Consider the following 10860-nt stretch of genomic DNA (forward strand, 5'->3'; position numbering starts at 1 on the left):
AGTAATAAGTTACTTTACAATATTACTTTATGTGTAGAGTAACTCGTTACTTATTCCACTACTTTTGCATTACTTTTACCAAAACAACAGCAGCAGCAGAATGACATCACCGCCCCGGAACCATCCTGAAAAATAATTTCAACCACCTTGAAGTCAGTGTAAACAATCCAAAATTCTAAATGTTATTATTTTCCTTTGTTATTGTCATCTGTAGTGGTTATTTGCATAAAAACACACAGTTTGATTAGGAAATGATTGTATCTTTTTAAATATGTGCTTTGATTTAATAAAATGTAACTCAATTTGTAACTTAATAATAAATAATAATAATACATACGTTTTATATAGCGCTTTTCTGGGGAACTCAAAGACGCTTTACAATACATAGAAAAGTAATACAGTAAAAAAACTAAATAACAAGAACGAATACAGATACAAAACAAATACAAATCAATAGATTGCAGAGATGGAATGGTGGTTAGAGGTAGAAGTCAGATATTGTAGGCTGTTTTGAAGAGGTGGGATTTGAGTTGGGTTTTGAAGGAGGTGAGTGAGTCTGAGTTTCTGATGTTGAGGGGCAGAGAGTTCCAGAGGGTTGGGGCAGCGATGGCAAAGGCTCTGTCCCCCGTGGTGCGGTGCTTGGTTTTGGTGATGGGGGTGAGGAGGTTGGCATCAGCAGAGCGGAGACGGCGGGTGGGGGAGTGGCGCTGGAGGAGATCTGTTAGGTAAGAGGGGGCCAGATTATTGAGGGCTTTGTAGGTGATGAGCAGGATTTTGAAGTGGATGCGATGTTGAATGGGGAGCCAGTGGAGATGTTGGAGGATGGGTGTGATGTGCTCTCTGGAGCGGGAGTGGGTGTGTAATCAGGCAGCTGAGTTTTGGACATATTGCAGTTTACGGAGAACAGTGGAAGGGAGGCCATAGAGGATGCTGTTGCAGTAATCTAGTCTGGAGGTGATGAAGGCGTGGATGAGTATTTCGGCGGCTGAGGGAGAGAGAGTGGGGCGGAGTCATGCAATGTTTCGGAGGTGAAAGAAGGATGTTTTGGTGATGTTGTTGATGTGTGACTTGAAGGAGAGGGTGGGATCCAAGATGACGCCGAGATTTCTGACCAGAGGGGAGGGGGTGACTGTATGTCCATCAATGCAGAGTGAGAGGTTCTGGGAGGAGGGGAGGAGGGATTTTGGGCCAAAGATCATGATTTCTGATTTATTGCAGTTGAGTTTGAGGAAGTTGTTGGTCATCCAGGTTTTTATTTCAGTGAGACAGTCAGTGAGGGTGGTGAGAGTGGCAGGGGTGATGGTTTTGGTGGAGATATAGAGCTGGGTGTCGTCAGCGTAGCAGTGAAATTGTAGTCCATGGCGGTGAATGATGTGACCTAGGGGGAGCATGTAGAGGATGAAGAGAAGGGGACCAAGCACCGAGCCTTGGGGGACTCCATGTAATACTGGGGTGGTGTGGGATTTGCAGTTGTTGATGGAGATGAAGTGAAAGCGGTCAGACAGGTAGGATGTGAGCCAGGAGAGTGCTGTGCCGGTTATGCCAATTGATTTTAAGCGACTGAGGAGGATGGAGTGGTTGATGGTGTCGAAGGCTGCACTGAGGTCGAGGAGGAGGAGAATGATGAGGGAGCCAGAATCAGAGGAGAGGAGGAGGTCGTTGGTGACTTTGAGTAGTGCTGTTTCGGTACTGTGGTGTGATCTGAAGCCGGATTGGAATGTTTTGTAAAGCTGGTTGGTGTGGAGGTATTGTTTGAGTTGAGTTGCGACGGTGCGTTCCAGTATTTTAGAGAGAAATGGGAGGTTGGAGATGGGTCTGAAGTTGTTGGGGTTGTCGGAATCCAGGCCGGGTTTTTTGAGGGTGGGTGTGATGGCAGCGAGCTTGAGCGGGGAGGGGACGATACCAGACGTGAGGGAGGAGTTGATGATGTCGGTGATGAGTGGGGCAAGAGGAGAGAGACAGGCTTTGACGAGGCTGGAGGGGATGGGGTCCAGGGGGCAGGTGGTGGATTTTATGCCAGAGAGTGATTCACAGAGGTCAGATGGGGTTATGGGGGAGAAGGCTGGAAAGCAGTGGGCTGTTGGCAGGGAAGGTGCAGGGTCCAGATCGGGGGTGATGGCAGAGGAGGTGGTGGCTAGCTGGTTGTGGATGTTTTCAATTTTGGAGTGGAAGAAGGAGAGGAAGTTGTTGCATTTGTCCGAGGTGAATGATGGTGAGATATTGTCCAGTGGTTTGAGGAGCTTGTTGATGGTGGAAAACAGAGTGCGGGGGGTTGGAGGATCCGGAGTGTATGATGTCAGAGTAGAAGGTGGAGCGGGCGTTGTTGAGTGCAGACTTGTATTGATGAATGAGTTCTTTGTAGGCCAATGTGTGTACAGTGAGTCCGTTTTTTTGTAGAGGCGTTCCATTTGTCTGCATTGTTTTTTGAGGATGTGCAGTTCAGGGGTGTACCAGGGGGCGGAGTGAGTGAATGTGACGGTTTTTGTTTTTATGGGGGCAAGCTGGTTGAGGCAGGTGGACAGTCTATGGTTGTAGAAGTTGACAAGGTCCATGGGAGCCGGGTTAACAGGGAGGGAGAGGTTGGATATGGTGTTGGATAGACAGGTAGAGAAGGAGATGGGGCAGATGGATTTGAGATTACGGAAGGTTATTGTGCGGTCTTGTTTGGGGTGGGGAACAGGGATGTTGATGTCCAGTGTGATAGCAAGATGGTCGGAGATGGTGAGGTCGGTGTTAGAGATGCTGTTGATGTGGAGGCCAGTTGTGCAAACCAAGTCCAGGATGTGTCCGCGGGTGTAGGTAGGGAAATCGACATGTTGGGTGAAGTTAAAACAGTTGAGTATGTCCAGGAAGTCTATTGCGCTTTTGCAGTCCGGGGAGTCAATGTGGAAGTTGAAGTCGCCAAGGAGTAAAACAGACAGTGAGTATGTGGACAGTTGTGTGAGGAATTCTGAGAAGTCGGATAGGAAAGAGGGGTTGGGTTTGGGAGGACGGTAGATGACGGTAGATGGAGCCAGGAAGTATGAAAGCCAGGTGTTCAAAGGAAGGTGCAGCAGGGATGGAGAGTGGTCGGGGGTTTAGGTCTTGCTGGTAGATGACAGCAGTTCCTCCTCCTCGTCCCTCAGTGCGTGGGTTGTTTATGTATGAGTATCCAGTGGGGGTGGTTTGATTGAGTGAGAGATAGTCGTGGGGTTTTTGCCAGGTTTCAGTGAGACAGAGCAGATCCAGTTTATTGTCAGTGATGAACTCGTTGAGAATGAGACTTTTATTGTTGAGGGATCTTGTATTGAACAGGGTGATTTTCAGGTGCTTTTGTTTTGAAGTTGAATTGGTGGAAGTGGTTATTTTGCGGAGGTTCAAAGTATTCACGTGGGGGTTGATCTGATGACGTGCTTTGTTGTAATGACGGAAGGCGGAAGTGCAGGAGCTGTTGTCGGAGTTGGACCAGAGAGATGGGATGCAGTTTATGGCGGTGGATTTATAGACAAACTTGCGGCGGGAGCTTCTATGGATGTAGCGGTGGCGTCGTAGCAGTCCGGAGTTTGTTATTGCTGTGATGAGTTGCATAGGAGGAGGCGATGGTTGGTTTGGATGATGGTTTAGCCGGAGGAGTTGCGTGGTTGAGTAACGTAGTGCCATGGCCGAAGCAGTACTGGAACAGATGTTGAATGAAAGATGCCGTAGACACGTTGGCAGTAGAGAGACAAGGAAAACAAGCAGCAGCATTTTGGATGGAGAGGCTTGGTGTTCTGGGCCGTGGCCCATTGTAGTGGACGGCAGCGTTCTCACCGGGCCAGGTGCAGGCCTGCCCGGGATCTGCCTTCAGCCGCGGGCGCGGCGGTGTTCTTCGGCGGTAGTGGAAGGCAGCGGTCCCAGCCAACAGGGGCTAACCGCACCGAGACAGGTGGAGGCCTGTCCGGGGTCTACCTTCCAGCTAGCGGTGGTGGAATAGAAGTCCGGCTGGACACAGGTGAGTGCCAAGCGCAAATCTAGTAATCCAGATGGAGTGAGATGGATTGTTATTTCAGGCCGATGGCCGAGTTATCTGTTTTGGACAGCCGATGACAGTGGCAGATTGAGAAATGAGTCCAAACAGATCAAAATGAAAATATAGAAACTAAAGCTAATTCAAACTATTTGCTAGACGGAGGGAGAAGCGGCAGCCAAAAGCGCGCCAGCGTCCTCTCCACAACCGGATCAAATCGAATGACTTGAGTTACTTGACAAAGTAACTGGTATAATATTACTGAAATCCTATAAGTATTAAAGGTCCCATATTGTGTGGATTTCTGCTGTTTTAAACAATTGTCAGGGGTCTTTAAAATAAGGTCATGCATTCTGTTTGGGATTTGGAGACATCTCGATTTTTTTCTTGTATTTACCCTCTGCAGCTCAGTATAGTCAGTTTTTTCTACAAAGGCCTTGGCCTGATTGGCCGATGAGGCGCTCCGGTGAGGTGCCCCTCTGATTGGCCGCCTGATCTGTCACTCAAAGCAAACGCTGACTGAGCAGAGCAACACTGTCTGTGCTTGCGTAACCTATGTGCGATTCGAAATCACGCGTCTGTGCCTGTATGCTGCCTGTAGCTTTAGCTAGCTGCACTGAGCTGAGTCACAAAAAAAGAGTGTGAAAGTGAGACCGTTTGACAGATTCAGATTTAGAGGAAAAGGAACAGTTGAGTGGTGTGTTTTTATCTAGCTTTGGCGTGTCGCTAACGTTAGCATAGCTAGTAAACTTGCAGAAGTCCGTGTCTGTCATGGCTATTATCCCTAGCGTTATATTATATTATCACTATAGCCTATTTGTACCCCAGGAAGACTAGTTAGCTGTTGTCTAGGCGGCAGATAATGGGGATCCTTTTCAATAAGCAATAAACGCCAGCTTGGCTGCTGTGTGTGGATGTAGCTATACTGACTGGCTAATCCACAGCAGACATACGCATATAACGTTCATTTACGTTCAAATGCATCAAATTGATGTGAAGATTCATCAAGGGATACAAATATTGACATGACACATGTAAACAATAATGCTTATTGTGTCCTATGCTATCTATTAATTTGGACATGACTGTTGTAACGCTAATTCATGCCAGTGTTATTCAGCAATAAAGCTAGCTCATCTGTTTTACAACTGAAAGTCAATAACTGCATGACGGAGGCTTGGTCATTCAACCCGTGTATAACTTCTTACTTCTTGAGTTGATACCTTTATAGTTTGTTGTATGTTACAATAGTCTGTACAGTAACGTTACTCACATCTACTCTAAATTGCCTGTGCAAAATAATAAATGTCATTGTACTGTTCTGAAGTTACCCGTTCTCATTCCTTTAGGTTGCCAGAAGAACCCTGATGAATCCTGAAGAAGCCAGATGATCCTGTTCAGGATAATCTTGGCGTGTATGTTCACTTCAGAATGCAATGAACAAAATCAGACTATGGACCCTTACAGCTTAGGTGTAGCTTAGCTTACAGTAGCAGTTGTGTATTCTGTGCATGCATTGATTTGACAAATATGGCCAACATGGATACTGTACATGACAATAAATTTGAGCAAAGTAATTGTGTTGTACTTTATTACACATCCAAGTAGATAAACAGTAACACTGACTTCTTACAGAATCTAATTATTTTATTATAGAAAATACACACAAAATGCTTGTGCAGGACCATGCTATGCTGCAAAATCACAGGAATGTTCCACTGTAGCAGTAAAGTGGTGCTGTAGGCTATCAATCACATAAATTATACGAGACTAAGTATTACAAAAATATATGAAATATATTTGACAGTATGTGTACTCTATTCTCAAAGTCTACAGACAGATCTTTTGTCAGCTAGGTAGCTGGAGGATTTCTCGGTTGCAGGTGTGTGCTGGGGTGCTGTGCTGCGCTCTCCGACGCTGATGATGCTTCAGGACACATGACTGAATGGGGGGAAAATGGAAGAGTGTACATCATTATGTCGCAAATTAGCAATTTTCATGTACAGATTATTTTTATAACATCATTTCTATATTTATTGAATTGTCATATTTACAAAGTTTTGTGTGTACAATAAAAATGTGTTGGTAAACATACCGTACTGAAAGTCGGCTAAGCAGACGGCAGGATCCTGGATGGTCTCTTGGTAGGTGAGGAAGTCAGACTGGTTGTAGCTTACTAGAGAGGCACAAAAGGGGAAAGTTGGCTCAATCCCTGCACTCTAAAACTACATTACCTGCAAACTACAGCCTCAATAATTAGTTACCATGTATTCTAAATGTATCCAACTGTCTCAAGGAAAATAGGACATGATAACCTCCAGAGAAGTAGTATTCCTTGTAGTGTCATTCATGTTTATGGTTGCGACAACAACTGTTTACAAAACTAGCAGGCTTACCAGAGCTGCAAACACACAAGTGAAAAGCTATCAATGGCTGCATCTAATCAGCCAGTAACTACTGTAGGCTATCTTCCATTATGTTAGTGTTAGAAGTCAAATGTACTGATAATAGTCCCTGGTCACCAAAGTAATGTTAACATTACAGTACGTGTGTCCTAACGCCACCGGGACAAGGTGTTTGTTTTGGCTGGCTGAGGTTAGCCTATAAGGCACAGTTGTTGTGGCTAACAGCCTCCATTCACACTAGGCTATTCACACTAGGCTATCTCTTCCATGATGTTTTCAAACCCAGCTGGCTGTATATAACTGAACAACCACAAAGTGGTGACACTTACCCATGGGTTCAGTTCATTGTTTTCTGGACATGTTTCCATGCTACAGTAGCAGCTAACAGAACAGACAGGCCTTCCATGCCGACCTCCATTGTACGCGAACACAACAGTTTCCTGCACGCAGCTGTCGGGGTCGGGGCTGTGAGGGGGCGGGCTCTGGGCGGCCCTGTGAATTTTTTTATTGGTTGGCGACAAGTGACGTAGAAAATCCTTGCAAATTCTGGAACTCTAATTCGCCTCTCCTGTGGCTCCATCTTGTGGCAGGGGAGGGAGAGGAATGACTGTAGGAAGTGATTACACACACACACACACACACACACACACACACACACATGATGCCTCTCCCTCACCAGTCAGAGGTGGGTATCCTCGGGGACCCGGGGCAACAAAGTACTCGTACTCCTGGACGTCAGCGGCGTCATTGTTGGAGTTGGCGGTGGGTTTTGCGGAGCGGCCGCGGCTGGTCAGTTTGGGCCGGGGCCCAGCGGGAGCAGGAGGGGGCAGACTGGGAGTCGGGCTGCCAGCTGGGTCAGACATGGTGGAGATGGTTCACGGCTGGATGCTCCCTCACAGGACTGTGGGGAGAAGAGGAGATTGTTGCATGACACTCGACATACCGCTAGTCTCGTTGGACAGACTATCTCCACATTTCGTTTCAGGAGAGAGTCTGGCTCAACTCACTCTCATTCTGGTAAAGCAAGAAAAAAAAAGCTCTGTTATCTTTACAACCATCCACCAAAAGTACCAAGCACTGCCTGCTTTATTGCACGATCAAATCTTCATCAAAACTTGCCATTTTCAGCGCGTAGGTTGCTAGTAGCTTGCTAGCGCGCGTTGTTGTTTCACAGCGCCGGAGGCATTTGAGAGCGCGGGCACACAGGAAGCGGAAAGGGATTTCCCTTCCACTTCGACTGAAATGGTCGGAGCCAATGGCAGAGCTAAGACCCGCAGCCTGCTTCCTGCTTCCAGTCAGTCAAACTAAAAGGTCCTTACACATCGGGAGCGTTTTTTTCGTGCGATTAATTCACACGTCGATAATTTTTCCGAAACTATATCAGTCAATGCAACCGTGCATACCAACAGCAAAGTTGAGCTGAGCGTTATTGCGGTGTTCATTTTTTCGAACCACGGTCGATTTTTCAGAAATTCTCTTCCGACGTGTACACATCTGTGGCTGTGATTGACAGGTGGGTCAAAACTCGCATTGCAAGTTCGTGCCGTATATTCGCATCGCTCTTGATGTGTAAGGACCTTAACACTCCACACAAAAGGCTACTACAATGGCTACTTATGATAGAGAGATACTGTAGAGAAGAGACATTTTCAATTTTGACATTGACAGTCAGTATTTGGCACACACAGAATACTTTAAGTGTATGTTAATTTTAACATATTGTCAGGTGGAAACCTTGTATCTCCAAAAAAAAAATCTACAAGGAAGACAAAACATTCACATTTTAACATAATATAGTGTAATAGTAATAACAACATTAATAAACAGTAATATAACATCTTTGACTGGTCCAAAGTACCTGAAACTTTCACAGGTCATTTTTTGGTACCCATTAAATCCATTTATGAAATAAAAAGAAAATGGCCAAATTGGGAGAGATACAGGGTTTCCGCCCGACTGCAGCCATATTGCCTTTTGTTGGACCCTGGTTTAACCAAAGTTTAGTTTGAGTATTAGTCCATGGGCCACACCAGATTCCGGTACCACTCATGGTGGCAAAACTTGCTTATAATTTTTTATAAGACACATGTCTGTATGATATTTTGGTATGATAGCCATTCCTGAGTGGTAGCTGTGACACAGTTACCAGCTTGTGAAGTGAACCACCCCTAAAGTAAATTGCATTTTAGAAGCTGGTGCATATCCTGGGTTAGGCACATGGTCAGCGCATTTTTCAATGTCTGGTACTATTGTTTTTGGTCCTATTTTAAACGGGACCTTCTTAGCTTTCATTTAAGGCAACTGCTGCTAACAACAACTGCTGTTTGCTTCAAGAGGAAACCTGCCTATCTCTGCTGCCAAAAGGGCCTAAACACCTCTGCCCTTTTCACACCTAGAAAACCCCCACTTTGCACTCAACAAGAACAAGAACAGCTCAGAAGTTAACTGAAATGCATGCTGACATAAGCATGATCACATCATTTTTAATAATCTATTCATATCCTAATTAATATTAGGTCAATAATAGATTAGTGTAATTGTGTTAATATTCCCATGAAATACTTAGGCCTATTGATTCAAATGTTATTTTCTAATGTTAGAAGTAGCTGGTCAAGATGAGCTCTGATAATAAGACTGCTGGTAGGGGGGCTCAGCCCCTATAATCAGAATGTGACATGCATACAGTGCCTCACAAAAGTGGTTGAACACCCCAGACCCTAACCCTAACCCTAACCTCCAGATTAACCTGGCTATTATCTGGTTTAGTCAAACCAGATCAAGGGACAGATCCTGGATCTTCTTATACAATATTCGTGGTACAGCCCTCAGGCTGCTGTGTTTTGTGTAAATAAATGTAACTATGAAAACTTTGACTACAGTATATTGATGTTGATGTATTCTGTGAATTATTATTATTACTACTGTTAGTGAGAGTTTCCTTGTTTTTTTATCCAGCCGCTTCTTTTCACCTGGCAGTGAGGAGTTTCACTGGCAGGACATAGCGCATGGGAGGATCACACTATTCACCCCAGTTGCCGACCGGCTAGCAGCTGGTCATAATCCGGATTTCACTGCATGTTTAGAAGGGGCTTATGTATCATAACTGGCACACTCTCCCAACTGTGTCCGTGTGTCCTCCAGGTGGGTCAGGAGCTGGAGGTACGTCAGGAAGGAAAGCTGATGTGCAAACCCATCTTCTCCAAGATCGTCACTGTTTGCCGAGCACAACAACCTGCAGTACGCTGCCCCCGGAGGCCTTATCGGTACGACCAAATTTACTTTCACTTGTCTTTGTGCGAGTTTAACAAACCAGTTACATGTCCTTTACATTCTACATCAAATCAAGACATTAACGTTAGTTTTATTTTGTATTTTACATACTTATTGGCCAAGTATATTAATATTTAGTGTATGAGCTAGAAATTCTACCCAGGTTACAGGCGCTAGGCAGCCATCTTGCCTGCAGAAGCAGAATGTTCTCCTCGAAATGAAGATTGATTGACAGCTGTCATCATGTTGGGATATGATTGGTTGAAATGGGGTAGAAATTGTATAGTTCTTCATTATGTCACCGTGACCATACTGTAGATTAGTTATTTATGAAAAATGAACTTTTGATGTGAAACAGTGTGAAAAACGAAATAAATTTGATTTTTGTGATTTAATTTGGTGCATACATTATTAAATAGGTGCACTGAATACCCAGATATGTGGTGTCACTGCTGACATGGGAGTGACTTTACTGACCTCTTCAACTCTGTCCACCCGTTGAAAACCTCTAACATAACGTGATATCTCTTCCTCTCCTCTCCTGTGTGTGTGTGTGTGTGTGTGTGTGTGTGTGTGTGTGTGTGTGTGTGTGTGTGTGTGTGTGTGTGTGTGTGTGTGTGTCTGTCTGTCTGTCTGTCTGTCTGTGTGTCTGTGTCTGCCAACCACTCCGGGTGGCCAGTGAGTTTGATGGGAACGTACAACGTTTATCGGAGGTTATATTTTCATGTCGACGTGCAGCTGCGACAAGATCGACACACAAGGCCTTGAGGGCCTTCCACAAGCTGACCACTGGCCAAAAAGCTCTCTCAAGACTGCACTTTTACAAGAATTGTCACTAACTTTTTGAGTTAGCATGGGTCTTTGAAATTCTTGAAAGTTTGTGAATTTGAAAAATAAAAATCAAGCCATTCAAAGTTTTTGAAAATAAACATTGGTGATTGAAAGTAATTTAATTTAAGGTTTTTCCTCCATAGACAATTACAAGAGGGCTGGCTCGATCAGATTTCTCTCCGCCTTCAGCTCTCGACAAGTGAAAAAGTATTTTCTAACAAGCGTTGCAATTGGTGGATTTCTGTCATTTGCAATTGCAACTAAGATGACACAGTTGAGAAATGTTGACACATCCTAGCTTCTCTTTTCAATCGTTTGTGAGCTTCGGTTCTCAATATAAAAAGTGTCTGTGTTGTAACAGTAATTAAC

At 44.8% G+C, this 10860-nt stretch overlaps 1 pseudogene across 1 annotated transcript in view; it reads right to left on the minus strand.

Moving 5' to 3' along the window:
* Positions 1–7253, minus strand: part of LOC310775933 (coagulation factor XIII A chain-like) — a 20055-nt pseudogene extending 12802 nt beyond the window's left edge. Inside the window, exon 1 of the transcript in view lies at positions 7067–7253. The product of the transcript in view is annotated as a coagulation factor XIII A chain-like (transcript). The remainder of the gene's footprint in view (positions 1–7066) is intronic.
* Between the last annotated feature and the right edge of the window lie 3607 nt (positions 7254–10860).

Source organism: Poromitra crassiceps (genome assembly GCF_964638095.1).
Source record: "Poromitra crassiceps genome assembly, chromosome: 4".
Classification (NCBI taxonomy): Eukaryota; Metazoa; Chordata; class Actinopteri; order Beryciformes; family Melamphaidae; genus Poromitra; species Poromitra crassiceps.